At 38.3% G+C, this 19,619-nt stretch overlaps 1 protein-coding gene across 6 annotated transcripts in view; it reads left to right on the top strand.

The window, feature by feature from the left end:
• DISP1 (dispatched RND transporter family member 1) overlaps positions 1-19,619 on the top strand; it is an 87,972-nt gene that overhangs the window by 11,664 nt on the left and 56,689 nt on the right. The window contains exon 1 of one of the 6 annotated variants that reach the window (XM_054194232.1): positions 16,780-16,972. The exons of the other annotated variants lie outside the window; for them this stretch is intronic. The gene's annotated coding sequence lies outside the window, so the exon portion shown is untranslated. Of the gene's footprint in view, positions 1-16,779; positions 16,973-19,619 lie in introns of those variants that run through there. 6 annotated transcript variants of the gene reach the window in all.

Here is a 19,619-nt window from a genome sequence, read left to right as displayed (position 1 = left end):
ATGGATTCTTAGGTTGTGTTTGGCTTCAACTACGCTATCTTCAGGTTAAAGAACAATCGTTTAAAACTTTGGTAGGTTAAAAATCCTATCACAGTAGAATTTACTGTGGGATTTTCCCTAGTCTTTGTATATAGAAAATACAGCCTCTTGTTTTCTTCCTTTGTTTTTTTTTCTTCCCTACTGCTGTTGAAGATGGCTCCTTTCTCAAAGACTTTAGGTGTATGCTCTAGTTGTTTGGCTCCGTTCACGATTTGTAAGGGTACAGAAAGCTTGCAGAATTTAAATTTTATTGGAATCCCAGTTTACTGTTTACCCATCTGTTTGCTACCTAGCTTTTCTTAGTGAGTAGGCTGCATCGGTATAAACTGATTTGACTTTTAGCATTGTTATAATTGTGCAACTATTCTATGGATTTCTCTTTTAATTTAAGTTACTTAAGAGGCTGGGGGCCATGCTAACATGATGTCATTCTGGCTTGACAAGCCACCAGTGTTGAAGAGTGAGAGGGCGTGTGGGGTCTTTAGGGCAATGAAATACCTTTTTTTAAAACTGGTAGCATCAGACTGAAATCCCTGCAGGCTTCTTTCTGCAGGTGTGGGTTTTAAGCTGGGCCTCCACTGACGTTTACATTTAAATTTATTATTACAGTATCACCCTACAGGGTTTATAGTTCCTTCAGTGAATTCTTTGTGAAAGAGCTGGCATAATTTTTTGAAAGGTTATGTTGAATTCTGGTTTCCACAGCACAAGTTGCCATGGATATGTCAGGTTCTTAATGTTTGTTTACAGAGGAATGAGGTAGAGAAGGTTAATGCTAGCTATTTTCAAGTCAGTGTTCTGCATCCAAATGATGCTGTTCTTACTGGGACTTAACTGTCCAGTGAACGTAAATTCTACTGTCTGCTTTGAAAATGGATTAAGTTCACTTTGGAATGAGTTAATGCAAAAATGTTCATGTGTATATCTTTGCTTTGCACTAGCTTGTCAGTTGTTCAGGTTCCTTTTTTCCTTCTGCAGTAAAACAAGCCTGCCGATTTTTTTTTTGTGCCATGCCGTATTTTGGAGTCCTTTCAGTCAGCATTTAAATAGGTAAACGATGTACGTGCATTATTCTAATGCCCAGGAACTGAGGAATGCAGCATTGCCTCTGCAAAACCTGCTGTGTTCTGCGCATCTTCATAAGCGAGGAAAGGTCCTAGACTTCTGGTGATCTGGGAAAAGGGGATGGTGAATTTTGTTTGGCTAAGAGCTGGCATAACAAAGAAACCAAACCGTAAAACTCCTGCATGCATAGATCAAATGCCCAGGAGAGATTACATACAGAATGTAGCACACACTTGAAGTATCTTTCTCTGCCTTCTAAACCACCTAGATGCTTTGCTCTTACCTAACTACTCATTTACTTTTCTCCTCTTCCAAAATAAGGATCACAAAGATGAATGTGTTTATGTAACCCCTCAAATCTTGATTCAGAAATACGGACTGCTGACTTTCAAGCCCAGGCAAATTACCTGTGCAGCACTCCAGACTGCTGTTAAGTAACCACTAAAAAACATATACAATTAAACCAGAAGTCAAACATTAACTAGCTCCTTTCCCAGGTGACACTGGAAGAGGCATTGGCAGGCATGTTTGAAAGCTGAAGAAAACAAACCCTGGCTTTGTTATAGGGAAGATACAAGAAGACTAAGTACTGCTTCTGTCTCATTATGAGCTGTGCAGCCCTTAAGGAGAAGGTAAACAACTGCTGCAGGACACATGGTTAGTTTTTCGGTCAAATAAGCCAAAAGAGAAACCAAAATTCAAGAGGCAACACAGTGGAAAAGAGTAAAAAGATGAACGTCCTCATGTGGAAAGTGAAAGATGAGTAAGAAGACAAGAAGAAAAACATCTATTAAAGAAGCAGCTCTGTAAAAGATAGATGACCAATTTTAACGGGGCAAAAGAAACAATCGGCAGCAGTTTTCTTGGTAAAATTGAGCCTTGTGTACATGCTGAGATAAACTTAATTCTGGAACTCCACAGCCACAATGGCTCTGTCCCCTTCCACTTCATAATCAAAGGCAGATTTCTTGAGCCGGGGAGAAGCCTGGGCATGATCTTCTATCTGTGTGGCAATCACTTCCCATATAGCTCTACTGTCAGCCTTGTTTTAAAGCTCTCTTGCTTGTAGAGCTTCTTAAAGGTACTTTGACAAAAATGTGATAGTCTTATACCTTGTGTGTTCCACAAACCTGAAATGTCTCTAGAAAGGAGTGTCTTGTGTATTTTAAAATGTGTAAATAAAATACCCTCAAGTGTGCTAATTTTAGTGCAGTACCTCTGAGCTGAGTTTCTAGACAGAGGTAATAAGATGTTCTATGGGTTTGGTATCCATAGCAATAGCCAGAGAAGTGTCTTTGTGAAGTGATAGGTACAGAGATAGATGTGTTATAAACTATGTCTGTTTAATAGAAGAGCTTTTTCATTGCTTTTATAGAGGTAGTGCAAAATATCTCAAGTGATTCATGCAAGACAAATAGCACTTAGCAGCCACCACCATTAAACATCTTAATTTTCCATTCAGAATCTGAAACACGTATTCTGTACTTTCTACACCTGTTTGGAGATACAGGTCAGTTGGGTCCTTCGTCGTTGGCAAACATCCAGTCACGAGTGTGCGTCACAGAGGTAACTTTTATCTTGCAGAACAGCGAGGCAAGCTGTAGTTTGGTTTTCTTTGACGCAAGTCCAACTTCTTCAGGAAGAAAGTGAGCAGGGATTTGAAGAGTCTACTATCACATGTCTAGGATTAAATGAAGTTGTGAGAATCATCACTAGAATCACTGAGAAACGCAGATTTCTAGCTTTGGGTTTTGAGGCCTGATATAGGGTATGGCTCCCCTTGCTGGCTCTATTATAGCCCTATACCACAAATGTGGAAATTCAGCAGGATGTTATGAAATGACAGTGCTTGGGGATGAATGCTTTTTGTAATCTATGCTTATTTCGTTATATTAGGTGTTGTCTTAACAATACCAAACTGTCTCTCTGATGGTGATCACCAGTGACTAAATGCGCTTGGGTTAGTCTGCTTTTATGGCACTTCAAGCCTACTTTCCAAGTAGATTTCTAGGTAAAAGCCACCTTGTATTTTTTTTCTAATCATTCCATATGTCTATTTTCCATACTTGGAAATTGTGCTGTAGGCAGAAAAGCCACTTGAGCTAGCAACAGGGGAAGAGAACCCAAAGCGCTACATACATCTGCTGGATTACCTCATTTTCCATCAATCCTCTTGGCCTGACCCAAGAGCTAGCTTCCAAAGCTGACGCTACCAGCCATCAAGATCCTAAATATTCATGGAGCAATCTCTGAGATGTTTTCAGATTAACTCTTAATGCACAGTGAGAAAATGCCTCAAATGCGCAATGTCAGGGTTAAAACAAAAACCAAACAAACAACAAAAGAGATACTAACTCAGAATATTGTTCCCTTATTCCAAAAGGGATGACTGCTCCTCTGAGTGTGTAGATATGAAGCAAGCTGAGCAGCCACCTTGTTCTTAAGCTATATTTGCCTCCATATTACTGTTCTGGAACAGCTCATGTGATACGAGGTACGTTTTGAACTAAATAACCGGGTAGATGAGGCATTAAAGTGAGAATGCTCAATCTATGGTAAAGTGTTAGGTTCTGCTTCACTGGGGAAGACTTAATATTTATCTGTTTTTTCCTCACAGTGTGTTCACATAAAAGATGCCCTATCTCATGCGAGAAATTGAAGCTTGTTCTGTAAGCCATAAAGATCAGTCTTAATATTCTGAATTTATAAGACTTAATTCTTCAGTATTGTTTTTTATCCATAATCTGCTTTTGATGTGATTATTTCCCTTTGAGAGAGGAATGACTGCGTATTACTGTTTAGTAGATTCACTTTTGAGAAGTTTGTCCCAAGCCATAGGTTAGGTTTAAAACTTAAAGTTCCCTTTGTGTGCAGATGGGATGCAGGAGACTCCTGAGAGCTCACGATTTGCACTTCTGTGCTCCTTTGTGCAAACATACTTGGTCACGGGAATTTCTCTCCAACCGTGTTTTTGCAGAGATTTGTTATTCTTGATCTCTGGGGCTATTGCATGTTTGGTCCATATGCTCTTTATTAATCTTCTGTGCTGAATGTCTGAGATAAATTAAGATAGGTATGCTCAGTTTAATAAGTGAAGGCACTCTTGTATCTATTTGAAATTTCAAAAGAGGACCTCTGCTGGCTAGAGCTATGTATGTGACTGTTCTGTAAGGCTGCCAGGTTTTGAGAAAATTCATACTGAGAAATGGTATTTTTATAGCTAGTTTCTTGAAGGGTGTGGCTGAATTCATACTGCTCAGTCTTTTCTCTTTTGTATAGTTATTTCTCTTACGCAGGTTAGCATTATGTCTTGATTCTTCCTTAAAGTGGTGAAGAGCAGGTGCGGGGATTTATAAAAGACAGGAATAAGAAATTAACATACTTTTTCATTCACATTGAAGTAGCTAAACTATTTAATCATGTTGTCTGTTGCTTTTAGGTATAGTTTAGCTGAAACTTTGAGAAAGAATTCTTTGCTTCTGGTGCTCTTGGTGTGATGTCCATCATCTATAAACCTCAAAGTCCTGACCAAGGCGGAGACCTTCGGCTTTGGCTGCCTTTTATGTTGTGGTTATTTTTGTGAAACATAAGTGTAGTAGTCTAAACTATCCTTTTTGCTTGTATTACTCCTTTCTCCTCCTTTTGGGATTAACAGAAAAACATTTATCAGCTGTTTAGTACTGGAATTCTATCTTCTAATTTCTCTAACAGGAATCTCTTAAATATGCAAAAGTAACTGAATTACTTGTATGTGGTGTTTTGGGGAAACTCTGCAATAAGCATATAAAAAGTTACTCTTGTCAATGTATGCTAGAAAGGAGGATTCTTACACAGGGAGAGTTCTACATACTTTGGAAAGCATGGCAAGAACCTTAGCGTTCGTAAGTAAACTTTACACTTTCAAATGAAGTGGCAATGTGTTTACAATTGATGTTATAAAGCCTACTTCCTGGATGATCAATGATCTATAACCTTTCATTTCTTGCTATATATCAGTTTTTATGTATTTTAGGGAAGAAACAATTGATTTTTTTAAATGACTGAATGTCAGCTTTTCTTTCTGGGTTGGCGTTTGTGCGTGTGGTATTGCCTCTCAAACAGGCTACGTGCTCTATTTTATGTGTTCCTGCCTAAATAGTATGGATGTACATGTTAGGGATGAGTACTGGGAAGTCTATGCTAGGGATTTCTTAAGTATGTACAACTCTGGAAGTGCACAACCAGCTTCCTCACTCTGCTGTCGTAGGAACAGTTGTTACACTCGGACGCTGGCTTTCTTACAGACAGAAACTGTTAACTTTTGAGTTATAATGGTCTGGAAGAGAATGCTGTGAAGTGCAAATATACATTATTAGAGTATGGTATGTTTTATAGTGAATGATATTAAGCAAAAGACTGTGGCTTGCCTCAGTCCTACAGAGCCGTTGTTAAACTTTTATTTCTTTTCCCTAGTATTTTAGACTTTTTTAGCAGCTGTCATTAATCGTGCGGTTGAACAGTTTGAACGCTAGTTGGAAACAGGTGGTGCATGCTCTAAATATCTTGAGATACAGACGATGGTCAACAATGTTGTCACTGAAAATGTAGATATTTGTGTCAGCCTATGTTGATTTTGTTTTAACAGACCTTTGATATTCTTTGCTGTGGAGAAGTATGTACAAAGCGTTCTAAAACGAATTTGGGGTAAAATGTTGCTGAAACATCAATTCATTACAGATCACGAAGCCTGTACAAAACCAGCATAGAATTTGCTGGCTTAATTGTAGAGGGTATGGATTAAACCAGCAGCAGAATGTCATGACTCTAAGCTGAAAGACAGCTTTGTATGAAGCATTTCATTTAGCATTCTACGATTCCCACCCAGAATATTCCTCCGTTCGCTGAATGTGGCATGTGTATTAACTGAGAGATACTTCTATAACACAGTGAAATCTTTTACAAGCAGACACTTTGAGAAGGCTTAAACTTCAGGCAGGATCTTATCTTATTTGGATGGTAAAAACATCCAGTTTGCAATAGCTTATCCTGTAGAATAGCATTAGTTTTGGGTCTTAAATCTGTTTGCAAATTGAACCTTGCATAGTTTGAGGTGCACTGTAATTGAAGACTTTAGAGAAGAAGATTCAAATTGAGGCAATTAATTGAGCCTCCTTAATTAAATTTGTGGCTGAAACACTCTCATAATTAAATCTTTTTAAAGTATTATCCATATCTCTGTACAATGTTGTACTGCTAAGCCAGTCAGTTGGGTAAATGGGGGTTGATTCAGACCTTTCTCTTAAGCAGAGTCCCTAGACCATTAAGCTAGCTAAAATAAATTTAGACATTTGGTTTTCATTAGTGTTGTAACTGAAACAAAAACATTTTAATGACTGATTCCAGAGTATTTTGAAGTTTGTGCAACTTCGCTGGGAAGGTATTTAAACTGTAGTATCAGTTGCAAGTTGGCCGTGGGCCAGGTTTTCGAAGCTGTTTCAAAGCAAGATGTTGGGTTTCCAGAGTGTTACGAAACAGGAACACTTTGAGGAGGATGAAGCAGTGGAAGGTAGTTACAGTAAAATTTGCACTGGTGAAATGAAATTGTCTGCTAAAAGGAGACAGTGGCAATATTCATGCTGCACTACAGTTTGCCACTTTGTTAAAGAGCGCTTTCAGATATTTGAGAAGAGACATATTTTTGAGTTTTAATACTTATATTAATAAAGAATCAACTACCCAAGGAATCAGTGTGCTTTTTAGATGCTTTTTAGTATCTCAAATTTGCACAAAATGGGGCCCTGCTTCTAAGGGAAAGTAGTTATATGTTGCTTACAAGATCTAATTTTAAAAATACTTTTGCGGAAAATATTTGAGTTGGTCTTGGGAGAGGATAGCAGTGAAATCTGATAAAAATTAGCGTGGGGACTTGGTCTTTGACAAATAAAATATTAATCTGTAGCATTACACTTATGGGAGAAGCCAGAGACTGTTAAAGTGCTGTAAGATGAGGATTGCTTATTCTGTATCATGCTGTAGTCACAATAATGTCTCAGGGAAAACCTGCTGAAGTTGTTGAAATGTTCTGGGTGATCAAGGGTCAGTCAGGGAGCCAGGGACTCAATATCCAGGGCTTCATCATATCCAAACTGAATTCTTGTGGTTACTGCTTGGCCTGAGTACACAGAATGCCAATAGTGGTGTGTGTACCAGAGTAATCTTAGGTTTTGGTGTGTGCTTTTTTTCCTTATAGGTGATTTGGGGTTAAGTGACAATTAGAAAAAGACCAGATTACTTCATTTAGGCTATTAGAAATTGATAGTGGTTTGAGCTAGGGCAAACTAGCACTTCTAGAAAAAAAAAAACAAACCAAAAAAAAACCACAACAAAAAACCACCAAAAAAACCCCACACCAAAAACTGCTGAGATGGAATTACTGAATTGTCTGTCTGAACAGGTGTGGATTTCAGTGGGTTCATCTGCACAGTATAACCTTAGTGAAGTGATTTAGCTGTGATTGACAAAACTGAAGCGTTCCTACAGAAGTCCATCTGTCATGAGCAAGAAGCAGGGATCTGAGAGTGGCTGAAAGTCTGGGTAGCTTCTGAGAGTTTCATCCCAATTTTGCAACTGATATGGTTACGCTTGATTTTATATATTCATCTCTTAGGAATAATGTTCTTAAGTTCGGCTTGGCTATACACATTCTACATTGTTGTTGTTTCTTTTTGCTGTATCTTTTGCAAGTATTATGTTGTTGTGTGTCCAGGCTGTTATTTCAGTTTACAGTATCTCATAGACAATGTAGACTTTTTTCACTGGCTTTCTAAGGATTCTGTAACTTCCTTTAGTAAGTTTTGAACAGAAATACAGCATTTTACGACATAAATTTTACCCATAGTAGTAAAGCGGTCCTCTGTCTTTTCAGGAGAGTGTGTTCAAGGCATGTCATGTAAGTTTTATTTGAATGCCTGAATTAGTTTTTTACAAATGTGAAATAACGCAAAGTTGCTGCTTTTCTGGGAAGACTGTGAAAGGCAGTGTGCCTTTCCTTTTCTCCTGCATTCTGTCTCTGGGATATATCTTTTGTGGTTTCACTATTGGGATGTTCTAGCTGAATTGTCCTATCTATTAAAGGTTATAGGTAACAGATGCAATTCTGAGACTGAATTAAAGGAATGGCCCATTTCTCATGTGTGTGCATTGCTGAAAACATTGTGTACTTACACCTTCATATTCTGTGTATGGAAATAATGGAACAGATGCAAATGCATGTTTACTTTGGTACCTTTAGCTACAGGTTAGAAATCCAATTCAGGATTGTAGCAGAGAGAAAGATTTTTACTATATCTTGTGATTAAATTGAAGGTACCTTGCCTGAGCTGAAGATTTTTGGTAGTACTAATTGTGTGTTGTTCAACGCAAGAAGAATGTGATTATTGAAGGACTGCATAGTTTGTCATAATTCAGCATCAGGAAGATCACTTCATGAAATGCAAGAAACTCATATATAACTGATACTGTGCTTTGAAACTGCTTCAACCAGATTTCACTTTTTTTAATATCTTCCCCCATTCTAATAGTCATTAGAGGGTTTTAAAAATAATTATTTTTAAAAGATTAATTTTAAAACTTAATTTCTTGAGAATATTTAGTTGAGACTTATTACTGTTTGGTAGCACCATGATCTTAATACTGAAAATAAATATTAACTTGATCCTGGTATTAACATGAAAAGAAGCATCAGATCTACCCTAGGGCATGACAAGCCTTATTAGTGAGGGGAGCGCTATACCAATTTCTTCACTACTTTGTTTTAATAATCTGTTAGTTTGAGTAGGGATGAAATAAAGGTGGCAGAGAAGTGAGCATTAATAGTAGTAAGCAGGCTGAAAGAAGTTAAGTCCTTATTTAAACAAAGCCTGTCAATGCTGGGTACACATAGGAGGAGCAATGCTCTTGCGAGCATATAGGAGCAGAGTAAGCAGGAAGAAAGAGAGCGCACCATTAAAAAGCTAGAGAAAAAGCAAGTGTAGAAAGACAGAGGAAAGTATATGGGATGTTTGGGGAGAAGTAGCAACAGAAAATAAGATCGGTCCTCGATAGAGACATTAAAGAATGTAGAAATGGCTGTGTTGCATTTGATTTGTAATCTGGCTGCCTACTGTGTTGCCTCTGGTGTCAGCTACTGCCAGCAGGTTCAGGGTCAGTGGAAAGTGGTATGGTAGGTAGTTGAGAGAATCTGTCTGCTGGGGCAGTCTGGCTTAATAGTTCAGGCGAGAGCTCATCATGGATAAGTTTAGCTGTTTAAATGCTTTAGGACCCAGTCAGTGCTTGTCATCCAGGCTCCCTTTAGAATAAAGGAAGACAAACTTGCACCTTTAAAACGTTGTTTTCAAAGACAGCATTAAGACGTGTTTCAGCAACTGTTCTGGGGCTGAAGCTGCATACTGCAGCTACACCAGTGCAATAGCCATGTCTCTGCACCAGCTCTGCTATGCGTCAGGTCCACCTTTGAGTCAGCTTGGCTTGCCAACCAGGGAGAAATATAACCTGGTACAAGGGGGTCGGGGGAGAATGGGTTTCTGTGGTCTTTGCCAATAGAAGCATCTCAGTTCAGGGGCTGAAGAGCGTCAGCGGTGGGACTGGAATCTTATTGTAAGGAATCTTACCACCTTAGAGAGGGTGGAGTTATTTGTTATGGTTTGCACCAGAAACATGCAAAGCCTAACATCTTAAACATCAGATTTTTCTCTCTTCCAATGGTGTTTCCATTGGCATTAATAGTATAAGTAGCTAAATGTTCTTGTCAACCATAAAGATTTGCAGTGTGCTAAATCTTGCTGTATTCCATGTTTAGCATCGTGTGGCAGTGAATTCTAAGGGCTAACTGATGTCAAAGATATCAAGGTGCCAAATTTAGATTTATTGAATGTTCTCTTGTCATGGGCAAACAACTTGCTTTACTTCTGTCGTGTTTCTCTCCACTGTTAGGCTGCAACTGGGAACAACGTTCTTTCTAATGAGGCACCTGAGTGTGGAGCTTGAATAACAGCAACAACACCTGGCTTTAATAAGGCTTTGCTCTCTTTCTCCTGCTTTGTGATTTCCACATGCCAAATGTTTGGTGGCTTCATCCAGCTGCATCTTGCTCATAGGACATGAGACATGGGGAAGAAAATGAAGGTTCTGTATGCAAATGCATGAGATGCAGGCAGCTGAGGGGAAAACAATATAAGGTGGGAACATAACATGCAAGTCTCATGAATGTGTGAAACAACTCTTCGAGACAATGAGGACAGAAATTACCAATTCTGGCTCACTTCTCTGTACAGTTTTTCTCCATGTAGTTTTTAGTATGGTGCACTTCTTTTCTTTGCAAGGTAAATAATTTCTGTAACTTCAGTTTTATATAGATGTGTGGGGTTTTTTTCCCCTTGCCTTCTGGGAAAGTATGATAGTCAGAATGGCAAGAGTGTTGTTTTACTAGGGAGAGTTAGGATGGAGGTTAGATGGGAATTCTGTGACTGGGAGTCAGTTTCTTGATGCTGGCAGAGAAGAATAAAAGCAGTGTCTTGGAGAAAGATGCTGCAACACTGACAAGGACTTTGCTTTGACAGAAGGACCTGAGGAATCAATCAAGAATAACAATAATGAGGTCTCAGGTGGCATTTGCATTAAAGATGCATTTTACCAGTACAGTAATTGACTCTCTAAATAAGAGCTGATGAAATGAGCCACTAGTATCTCTAACGAACTGGAAACAGAAGAGCTGAATGAATTCAATTTAAAAGGCAATTAAGTAAATGAGGATTCTTTTTACTGATTCTTCATTATTTTCCTTATTTTTCTTTTAGTGATTGTCATATCTGATCAAGTAATGACCCTGTTACAAAGCAGGTAGAACAATTAAATTATTTAAAATATAGTGCAAACATAAGTGCATCCTACTGCAAAGGTGAAAACTTAATTTCCTTGTACCTTGGTGGGTGAGATGGAAGTTGGATAGAAGCTGTGGAGGACGAGGCCCTGCAGTAGGGGAGGGTATGCCTTTAAGATCGTATCAATGCCTAACTTAAGCATTGATCAAGTCCTTGGAAGCAAAATAATTTCCAAGTGATTCATGGATTTGTTGAGTTGGGGTTTTCTTCCTTCTGTTTGCTTTGTTGCTTGGATAAGTAATGGAGTGAAGTCTGGAGGTGACTGTAGGAACATTTACTTGAAATTTAGAATTAAACCATTTTTCATTTGATGAAAGGAAAAATACAGCTGTCTGGGTGAGGATACTGGCATGGTTTGTCTATAGAAATGGAAAACGTATGGGGTTTTTAGGTCACAGAACATGGAGTAAAACTTGAAAATAAACTTGCATGTATGTGCTTTCCTGCTTCCCGTGTTCACATTACCCATGTTCCATTATTAACTTATTTAAAGGGACAGTGACTAAATAGCAGGCTGGAAATATTTACCTTCTACATTTCCAAGAAAAACAATACAATAGTACCTAAAGATTAGAGAAATCTTTTCTGTCACTGGTCTGACAGCTTTCTGTGCTTGGCAGCTCTTTCTGAGTAGCACTTTTGATTTGTGGCTGTCTTGGCTGTGTCCATCCCAGTCCAGTCAAAGGACAAGAGACAACAGGCACCAATTAAAATACAATAAATTCTATTTAATCATAAGAAAAAAAAGAAAGAAAAAAATCAACAACAGCCACCCCCCCCAACTTCTTTTACTCTGAGGATGATCGAATACTGGAACAGGTTGCCCAGAGAGACTGACTTGACTGTCTGTACCCATCTGTGTTGATGTACTGTGTGTTCTTTGTGTGTGCCGTGGCAGTTTTAGTCCTTTAATTGCAAAGCAGTACTATGATAGGGAAAACAGTGTCCAACACTAACCACTTCTACAAATTTACTCGCTTTATAGTAATGCAAAAATTGCAGTTCTTGGAAACATGTGGCATAGTTTGTTTGGAAATCAATTCTGCAACCATATAGCCGAATTTCCTAATGTTGCTGAGATAGGGCCTCTGCCATATCTGAAACTTATCTTAAAAATATACCATGGACTACAAATGTGAAACTTTATTCAAACGGTAAAAAACCCCCAACTTTCATAGTTATGAATTAATGGCTCAAATAACTTCTAGAGAAGACGCTCACCATAGAGCTGTCCACATTGTGTCAGTTATATACTTTTCTCTGAAGAATCAGGTATCTTATCAGGTTTGAAGATTGATTCAGCGCAATCATTCCTAAATTTCAGTCACAGAAATGTAAATACCTACAGTTGTATATACAGCACTGTATAATAGTGTAGCTAGCTTCATGAGCTACCGAAAGCAGTAATGCCTTTTCTAATCCATACATAATTATGCTTTAGTACCATTGTTAATGGTTTCTCATAACTTGATAAATGTTGAAGTGTGTGATTTCTGTACCAATTTACATGTAACTTCTCTTACTATAGGTGCACACTTGTGTAAAACTATGCAAACCAAACTAACCTGTCTCTAAAATCCTCAAGAAAAAGGACTTCTGGCTCATCTTCTGGAGCAAGGAGATTCTTAGTTTTCTTCTTGTTATTGAACATTCACTTTCAATGGTCCACTGCTGCCATTGATGACATTAAAGATTCCAGAAGCAAAATTTTAACATGATTAACCTCAGACATTAAACAGAGATTAAGTTAAAATTTCTTAAGCATTCTTGGTTCTGTGGAAAGTAGAGCAAATCAGCAGACTGTGAAATAGCAATCGGTTTGCCTTGAAGTTTTAAGATGGGAGTGGGAGTGCTGGAATGCCAGATTTCTGCCTCCACCCTGACTTTTCTGTTGCTTTTTGAGACTTTGTACTGCACTTTTTCCAAAGAAAGGTCATGAGTAGGAACACAGTCTGCGGCTGTTCCTGAGTGCTCCAAGTCCTCTACGAGGGGAGAGTGAGTGAAGTGATAAACTGCTTTCCCTCTTTCCATTACCTCATCCTTCCACCTCCTTGTTTTTTCAGTATAAACCAGTGTTGCAGACACTACTATTTTTTGCCTACTCTTATAGTGACCTGATGGGCAAATTGCATGTTTTAATGGTTTAGTGCAAGAAGGTTAGTTTTTGCTTGTCCTGTGTTGTAAAATGAAGGTGTGCACTTACAATCAAGAGATATTTGTGTTAGTCTTTTAATTTCTCAAAGCTGTATGAGTAACTTTTCATAGTTTATTATAGGGTGGGGGCAATGACAAACCATCTTACTACTTGCATTTACTTTCTACCCTGTCCAGCTTTGCTGCAGTCCATAAAAGCATGTCCTGCCTGGGGAACGGAGCAGTGTTTCTTAAATGCATTTCAGCTCTGCAAGATATTTAGTGGCAACAGCTGCTTCCATCTGTGTACGTGTGCAGGAAGAGATGTTCAGCTGAACAGGCGACATGCTCTTTTCATTGTGGTACGCGTAATGCTAGCATATGTTCTCAGTTTGCAAATCTGCAGAATAGGGCATATTTTTTCTGAAGCTCATTGAACAAAATATGACTGAAAGAGAGTGTATATATTTGTATCTTAAAAACAAACAAACAAAACCAAAAAAACACCCTGAAACTCATGGTAATTTGAAGACATGACCTATTTGGTCGTCTGTCAAAATTACTTTCTGTTTTAAAAGACAGGTATATTATTTTTCTTTACGTGTATTCCATCCTACAAGTGAAATATTGCCTTCTGTCTAGATCTCCAGGGATGGAGCCAGGGCTTTTGGCATGTGCTCCCAGTTCTGACAGTGCACCTAGAATGTATTTGCAACTGGCTGACATCATCTCAGGCAGTTTCAATTCCCTGAGCCCATCCACCTCAGTCCACAAAATGTATTTTCAATGCAAATGTATCTTTTGGGGCGTTGGGATATACTCATTATAAATTCACCATTGCAGATTTGTTTATGAGAAACCCTGAAAACAACAAACTGAAAAGCAGGAATTCTATTTTAGTATAAAGACATGTGAATTTCCCCTTTTCCTTCTAAAAAATCTGGCCCTTGTATAGTAGCTGCAGTTCCTTTTTGCCAAAATAGTGGTCAGTTGCCCTACTGCTTGTGTTTAGCTACTGTTTTGCAACATCAGCTAACTTGAAGCCCAGCAGCAAATTATTTTCTCTGATACTGTGATTAAACACTTGTTTCACTTGTGCTTGCAGACTAAAGGGAAGGAATGGTATACATCCCACTTCTGCCCTGGGCAAACTGGATAAAATTAATATATCGACAGCTTAGCTTTTGTGGAGAGTTTTGACTTGGAAATCTTTTGAGCATGTGAGCATGAAGGGTTTATTAGGAATAATCAGTGTTTGGGGCAATCCAGGCAACGTAATATACGTATGGCACAGAGCAGTGTTTTCTCTTGGTTGTCTGCAAAAGCTTGGAGTTTGAAAGTACAAAATTAGCAGACAGAAGAAAGAAGCTGAGATGTTGGCACACATCGTATTTCAACAAAAGTGGTATCAAGTATGACATGAACTGGAGGAGAGACATTAGACACTTCTGAATTTGAACAGGACGAGTTCAGGTGCAGTACTACCTCAGGTCAGCTAGAGAAGACAAACTGGATTTGCAGTACCCTGCAGCCTGCACAGAAAGATTAGGAACCATGGCATAACTAATGTTTAAAACCATTCTAATTATGTTAAGGTATTTGGAGCCAACAGCTAAGTTCTGTTGCTTGCAAAGAAATATTTGTATATAGGCATAAATAATGTTAACTGAAAAAAATGAAAAGCAGACCTGCTCAAATATTCCATCAGTCTGTTGTTGTTATGTTTCTTGTCGAGTACAGATTTTTTTAAAATCCACATTTTATACAAATGCTGTTTGAAGTACTGGCTTTCCCCTTCTGCAATACTGTATGTTCCAGTGATCAGTATAGACATGTCCCACTTTGAAGTGGTCTATCCTTAATTACCTTGTTGAAATTCCAAGCAGAGCTCCACTTAGAAATTTACACTGAGATTCCTTCCTGCCCTCATGGGGCTAATTGGTTCAGACTCTATTTATTTTTAATCCAGGTATAACTACTGCTTTTTAACTGTCTTCCAAACGTTAAGAAAAATTGGTTTTCATAGAAAAAAAAAAATTTAGAGTGTTAAGTGGCATGATATTCTGATAATGAGAAACTTTGTTCTGATCTCACTCTCTACTTAAGTATCCTTTGCAGAGATGTGATCTTGGCAAGTGAGCACAAATAGTTTGTACTAGTTAATTTTCCATCTCAAGTGAAGAATATACAAACATGAGATCATATTCCCGACGTAAATCAGGTTTTAAGAAATTTGCCATCAGTTTGCACATAAATATTTACCTTTTGATTATTTAAATTATACAGATTTGACTACGTTTTGGGTACTGAGTAACGTACCTTGTATTCATGTAGTAGGCAAGATCAGCAGGACACTTACAGTTCCTCAGGCTGCTAATTCATTAGCTTTCTGCACCCAGGGCAAAGAAAGGACAAAAGAAAGGATTTACTTTCAAATGCATAACACTTTCAAATGCACACCACTTCCAGCAAAGCTGGGTGTTTGACTGGGCCCTTCGCTTTAAGGGCAAGTTGAGGTCCTACTTTGTCATGTATATTTTTTGTTTTTATTTGTCTGACCTCTACCTGGTTCCAACTTGTGGCCTTACTGAGAGGCTGTCCTGTGGTTGGCATACCAATTCTGGTTTGGCTCCTGCTGATTTCCCATCACAAATTCACAGAGGATGTGTGAGCTTCCGGCGGGCAAGCCAGATTTTGGATGCTGAAAGGGGTGATATCCAACTTGGTGTCTGTTTTGTTCTGCACAGGTAGTAATGTGGGGAACCTCATCGAGCCAAGTGCTCAGAATGAGAGACTTGTGCACAAATAGTGGCAGTGATTGGGCTAAAACCCTCCAAGTGCCTAAACATAGTGTAGTTGAAGACATGCCTGTAGCTAAAACCCTGTGATTCCTTCCTTGATAAGAATCTGTTTGCAGTGTAGCCTCCATTAAGTTCCATTGATATTTAGCATTTTTCATGTGTTGGAACAGCAGTGCTCAATCAACTATGGAACTCTCATTGTTTGGATTGTTTCTACCTGCCTTAAACTATTGCTTTAAAAAAATATTTTTAAAACGAAACACTTTCTATGGTGTTTTAAGGCAATGTTCTGCTTGATTATATAATGAATAATTAAGATAATTTGCTTATATTATCAGTAATAATATTGGTATGTAAGTTTTGATATTTATTTATTCAGCAGTGAATAATGTTACACTTTTACAAAGATATTCTTAGAACTGTGTGCTGAAAAACCTCTTAAGGCTTATCTCCTTCAATTTTTCCTAACTTCGTTATTGGAAATGCAAAATATGGAGGTACCCCAATTGCATTCCAGCACAACCTACTAGCAGGCAAGAGGATTTCCGCTTCAGTGCTGCAGTTCATTAAAGAGTTGTAAACAGAAATGCTGCAAAAGTGTACTGTGGGCCTGTGACGAGAGATTTCTGATAACCTCAAGGCTGGCTCCCAAATGATCTTATTAATTCTGTGAGTAATCCGGGGAAAATCAGTAGGGTTTCTTTGACTTTTGCCCTCCAAGGTTGCAGTTTTTACAGCTTGGAGCAGCTATTAGTAACAATAGCTCTTGAAGTGTAATTTAAAAAACCCCAGGAAACATGTTCCTGTTTTTCTTTCTGATGCAGTTACAACTGACAACTCCTCTTCCTTTAGCCCCTAATTCAGTGTGCTGTTGTTCCTGGAAACCTGTTTGGAATGTTATAATGAAGTTTTTCACTTGCCTGAAGTACATCAAATGTAACACATGAGCCTGGTTTCCAGCGGAGACTTCATTCTGCGTACAGTCAGCTGTTTCTCATGAGTCACACCGTTGGCTGGGTAAGGGAGGAAGGGGTTGCTGTGTGCTGGCTCTGGGAAGTTCATGATTTTAATTCTTCTGTGTTGGGAAGGGTTCTGTTACAGCTGTTAGCTCATTTGTGTTCAAGGTAACTACTGCAGGACCAGAAAGTGACATCTTTTCTAGCTGACAACTAAATAATCAATTAAAATACGGACTGTAGGAAATCTGGGCATAAAGTGTCATGTTTTGTTGTGATGGATGGAAGAAAATTGCAATAAGTATTTGCATCTTTTCTTGTGAACATGCTCTCTTTTTTTATCTAGCTTGAAGTTTATTTTTTCTTCAGTTTCCCTTTGAGAATTATTTTCAGTGTGATTAAAATCTTATCTTGAAGAGTAACACAAAGAGCTATTTCAAATTGCTTTTTTCCTTACGTGACGCCTTTCAGAGTGGCATCGTCCTGCCTAGAAGTGGGCTCCCTCTTTCCAGGTGCCTTTTCTGCTCCTGTTCCATTTTGCCTCCACTCTCCAGAGTTGATGTCATACAGCCTGCATTAGAGGGCAAGATTCCTGAAAATATTAGACATTAACTGTTTTGAAAGGCATGTATGTGTGGCCTGTTTTCTGGATGTTACTTATAATATATACAGAACTGTTAACTGTGTATAAACATTTCTCATTTTGAGACTTCCTTATTCTGCAGATTAACCTTGGCTGTTCTTTACAACTGTTGCTCTTTAAAACTGCTTTTCCAGCTTAAGGTAGGCATGCTTACCGTGCTCTTCAGTGCTAGCAACTTACTTCTTTGACGCGTGACACTATGACAGTTTCCCGGTTTAGCTAGCTGCCATATCTCTGCTTTTAAGTCAGATTCGGTTAAAGTATACCCTTTTAAACCAGATAAATGGGAAAGCACATAATTTGATACAACGAAGAGTTACAAAAAATTTGACCCAGTCTTCAGTAGTATTACCCTTTTTGTTACTGCAGTTAGACTATGAAAAGTTCAGATTTTTTTCCTCTTTTTAAAATTTTCTGATAATTACTAGTTTTGAAGCCAGCAGCTGGGTTCCTTGATGCATCAAACAAGTAGATAATATTATTGTGATTAAACTTATCTTTGGAAATCTCTTCCATTGTTTCCCTCAGAAGGATAAATAGCTTTGAAATAATCTTAGCCTAAATTGGAACACTCAAGACATGCCTTATCTGTGAACGTTATGGTTTCTGACACTTCAGTGTTGTGGAAGGCGCAAATGTGGTGCAGGTCACTGCAATGATTAAAAGGTGAAACTGGTTAATGGAGACTGTAGAACCTGTGTGCCCACAGAAACTTCTCAGTTGTATGTTAAGATTGTCCTGCACATCTAAACTTCTTGGCAATGGTAAATAGTGTTTATCCAGATAGGTATTCTATGCGGTAAGATTGCCTGCAGGGCAGATACAGGGATTTCTTCTTTGCTATCTGGACTGCTGCTTCTGGAAATTAATCTTCTGAGCTTCTGGGTCTGCTGATTCAGAATACCTTGTAATTAGGAAAATTTAGGAACAGAGGAGGTAAATATAAAAATAGCAGCAGGAGATGAGAAAGAAGCAAATGTCTGTATAAAAGAAAGAGAAATGGTGCTGTACCTGGAGCGTAAGGAGAGGTGGTTATTGATAGGCTGGCAGAGCTGTGCAAAATGGGTTTGGTAGTAACAACCATGCCTTTGAAGTATTTTTTTTTCTGATTTTATAGAAATTGTGACTTGTTCATAACTATTTTGCTGCCTTAGATTGAAAAGCAGATTTTGGCAGCCTCTGCTTTCTTTCCTCTTTTCTGATGTGCTTGTGGAGTGTTCCGAGTTGGATATTGAGGGACTGTAGCTCCCCACTGTGCAGAAAACTGGTTTTGTTTTAAGTTTCATTATATTCCTCTGTCAATTGCTACATACACTTGTACAGATTCTTAAGGAATTCTGGCATATATGGGGATGATGATCTCATTTAGATTCTTATCCCCCAAGTTTTCGGCAGCCATAAGGGGGGCAAATCCAGCTTTATCAGATGGAATATACACACAGAGAAATGTTTACTTTGATAACAAAAGAGGCTCAGTGCTCAAAAAGACTTTCTGGAAGGGTTTCCTTCTAATTAGAGTGCATAATTTGACAACTTTAAAATAAAGAATGCTATAACATATTGATACTTCTATTCACAGCTTCAGCTAAGATGGCATGATCAATGACTTTAGCAGGCTTTAATTAGCCTTCTGTCTGTTCTGTTGCAACAGAAGGAATAAATGCTTTAGCAACAGATTTCTGTTAAGTAGGAGAATTTAACTCAGTATGTGCTTACAAAAAGAAGAAAAGGAAAACTGCTTTTGTCTTAGATGATTCCATAGTATCTTCTATGTTTACATCTCTTAGATTTGCTGTAGCTTAACTTGTTAGTCTATGGGTTTGATTTTAATAAATAAATAAATAGGGTATGGAGCATTTCTCTTGTATATCACTGATGAATGCACATGATGCCAGCGAACACCAAGCTGGCTTCCCCTTTGGTAGCAGTGGCTAAGCTGTCCCTGCGGAGACTCCAAAACATTTGCTAGCCATAAAACTGGTACTTCTTTTCCTTTTTCACATTGTTTAATGCTGGTATTTTGTTTGTCTTTCCTTAGGTTTTTTGATTAAGCTTTTGCTTTTAC

Source organism: Rissa tridactyla, chromosome 3 (genome assembly GCF_028500815.1).
Source record: "Rissa tridactyla isolate bRisTri1 chromosome 3, bRisTri1.patW.cur.20221130, whole genome shotgun sequence".
NCBI lineage: Eukaryota > Metazoa > Chordata > Aves > Charadriiformes > Laridae > Rissa > Rissa tridactyla.
Note: the sequence above shows the minus strand (reverse complement) of the source record. Positions and strands in the feature narration are given on the sequence as shown.